This window comes from Cornus florida, unplaced genomic scaffold (assembly GCF_030987335.1).
Source record: "Cornus florida cultivar Cherokee Brave unplaced genomic scaffold, ASM3098733v1 CherokeeBrave_3.0.0_Hap2_Chr10, whole genome shotgun sequence".
NCBI lineage: Eukaryota > Viridiplantae > Streptophyta > Magnoliopsida > Cornales > Cornaceae > Cornus > Cornus florida.
Window position 1 is genome coordinate 41,612,040 of NW_026775580.1, and position 3,401 is coordinate 41,615,440.

Consider the following 3,401-nt stretch of genomic DNA (forward strand, 5'->3'; position numbering starts at 1 on the left):
CCTTGGTCACATAGACCAACAAGGCATCCTCCACCCTGATGTGCATCATGAAAATATTCAAGTACCATTAGGCATGCCTAAACCATTCATTCCACCACAACAACAAGGCCAAATTCCATTAGGAATGCCTCGGCCAATTTTTGCTCCACAACCTCCCATTATGCAAGGCAATCAAGGTGTCTGAGTAGCACTGCCGGTTGTGAATCCTCCCATTGCTTTAAGGGACCATTATGTGCCTAATGAATACAATGCACCCACTTGCATTCAATTGCCCCCATTTAGAGCATATCACTATGAGATTAAACCGCAAACTATTCAAATGCTTCCCAACTATCATGAACTTCCAAGTGAAGAACCTTACAAGCATTTGGATGAGTTTCTTAAAGTGTGTTCCACCGTGAAATACACGGACACGCTGGAAGAGGTTTTAAGACTTAAACTTTTTCCTTTCACCCTTAAAGACAAAGCAAAATATTGGTTCAACAATCTTAGGCCTTTCTCGATAACTTCTTAGGCAGAAATGCAACAAAAGTTTTTAAAGAAGTACTATCTGGTTTCTAAGACCACTGCCATGAGAACTTCATTTCATGAATTTTCTCAAGGGGATGGGGAAATGTTTTATGAGGCATGGGAAAGGTTTAATGACTTTCTTAGAAAATGCCCACATCATAACATACCTAAGTGGCAACTAGTTCAATATTTCTTTGAAAGTTTGCCAGATAGTACAAGGGTATGGTTGATGCATCTATGGGTGGTTCTTACCTTGATAAGTATGAGGATGATGTGTAGTTGTATGAAAGCATGAGTGAAAATTTAATGCATAGATACTTATCTTCTAAAAATGGTAGAAATCTAGGTGGAATGAAGAATATTGGCTTATATCAAGTCGATAATTCCAATGAAAGCCACCGAGATAATATCCTTATCTCAAAGGTTTGATCAATTTTTGATTAACCAAACTTTAGCGAATCAAGTATCTTCCTCTCCTAATCATGTTCATCATCGTGCATCCAATGAATCATGTATGACTTGTTCAAGTGTTTTACATTTTACTTCCAATTGTCCCCATGGAAATGTACCAAGTGAAAACCATGAGCAAGTCAATGCTACATTTGTCAACTAAGGGAATAATCCTTATGGCACTCATTACAATTCAAGTTGGAGGAACCATCTAAACTTCTCTTGGAAAAACCAAGGGGAAGGCTCAAACCCTCCCGAATGTGGTTTTCAAAACAAGTATATTCCACCTCCAATGCAAGGCCAAGGTTACCAAGGTTTTAGATCATCATCATTTCAATCACATGGTAATCAATTTTCTAATTCTTATTTTCCTTACCAATCGTCATATTCTCAAGGAAATTCTAGGAGTCCCACTTTTGAGGAAAAAGTATTGACCGCTCTAGGTACTCTAGAGGCGAATACTCAATTGCTTCATTCCCATTCCCAATCCATTGCTAAGCTAGAAACCTAAGTAGGGCAAATAGCTAGTACTTTGAATGCTAGAGAGAAAGGGAAGATGCCTTTGAATGCACCACCAAAGCAACAATGTGTTGTGGAGACTCATTCTTCATTGGAAGGTCACATAATCGAACATGTCAATGCGGTGATAACCTTGAGAAGTGGGAGAATTGTGGACAACCAAGTGAGTATATCCAATGAAGAGAGTGAACCGGTACAACCAAAAGTTGACACCTGTCCCGTTTCACATCATATTCCTCCTTCATTGCATGTGTATAATCATTATGTTGAGAAAGTGTTGAAAAATGATTTGAAAGATGAATTAAAGCATGATTTGAAAAAGGATTTGAAAAATTCTTATATTGATGATGTTTCGAAGAAAGATTTTGAAAAAGATTTTGAGCCTAAAACTCCATTTTCGGATACCTTGAAAGGATCCATTTCTATTGAAAAGCAAAAGACCAAGACCAATGAAATCATTGAAATGTTTAGGCAAGTGAAGATTAATATTCCACTTTTGGATGCAATTAAGCAAATTTCGGCTTATGCCAAATTTTTGAAAGATCTTTGCACTCAAAAGAGGAAGAACAAAAGCCAAGCACCAAAGAAAGTGGTCTTAACCGAGCAAGTGAGCTCTATTTTACAACACAACACTCTCCCAAAGTTTAAGGACCCCGGTTCACCTACTACCTCTTGCATTATTGGTGACCATGTCATTAATCGGGCTCTTTTAAACTTAGGAGCAAGTGTTAACCTTCTTCCATATTCAGTATATGTCAAATTGGGCTTAGGAGACTTAAAACAGACGTTGATGGTTTTACAACTTGCCGACCGATCCATTAAAAAGCCCTGGGGTATCATTGAGGATGTCTTGATTAAGGTTGATAAGTTCTTCTTCCCCGTTGATTTCGTTGTCATAGACACGGAACCGGTTCCGAACCCCAAGAGCCAAATTCCCGTTATCCTTGGCCGTCCCTTCTTGGCAACCACAAATGCCAACATAAATTGTAGGACGGGGATAATGAAAATCTCATTTGGGCATATAAAAGTGAAGTTGAACATTTTTAATCCAACCCCGAATTCAATGGACAAACATGAAGAAATGTGTGTTGTTGAAAAATATATTGCCAATGAATGTGATAAAGTTGAGTCCTTACTTGGAAGTGGAATTTCCAAGAATCTATCTTCAAACTTGAAAGTAAAGAATGTTATTTCAAAACCTTGTGTTAAAAGGGGATGCAAACCCAAGAGTTGTATTGATGAAGGACCGTCAATTCCATTTGATCCAAATCTAACAAGTTCCTGAAAGAACCATTTGTTGGATGGGGTTCAAAGTGTTTTTCACCCCGCCAAGAAGGGGATGCATAACAAGATATTTGATCCGGGCTAAAAGAGCCCAACGTTTTGCTAGAGACATTAAAGACTAGCAATACTTCATAAGGTTTATAACCCTATTCCTCCCTTATTTCTATTTTACCTTTCAATTCTTGCGTCGTCTAGATATATTCTGGGTTCATAGACATGGTTAGGGATTTTGATCAAGAATGCATGCACTTTCATTCTGAAATTAGGCATTTTGTGACTATTAGATCAATCTCAAAAGAGGTTCGATCGATCGAACTTCATTCCTGCATCAAACCCGCATATTTCACCTTTCTGTCCCATCGTGCGAAATGTTTTGTGATTGATCTAAAATTATTCTTGGATCGATCTTCACTTCAAACACTTAGAAAATTTTTGAACCCTGCATAAAATAGCTCTCTGTCTAATCGTTCGAACTTGTTTGCAGGTTTTCACCTATTCGATCGATCGAAGTAGCTTCTCGATCGATCTCAGCTTGATCAATCTGTGTCCCTTTGTTAACCTTGACTTTGACTTTGACTGCACTTTAATTTTTAATATTTATTTTATTTTATTTTATTTTGTTTAGTCAAAAATAATAT

At 37.6% G+C, this 3,401-nt stretch overlaps 1 non-coding gene across 1 annotated transcript; it reads right to left on the reverse strand.

Annotated features, from left to right (window-relative positions):
* Positions 1 to 568: 568 nt before the first annotated feature.
* On the reverse strand, positions 569 to 675 carry LOC132280404 (small nucleolar RNA R71). The gene has a single exon (XR_009471571.1). It is a non-coding gene; the product is annotated as a small nucleolar RNA R71 (small nucleolar RNA).
* Positions 676 to 3,401: the final 2,726 nt, after the last annotated feature.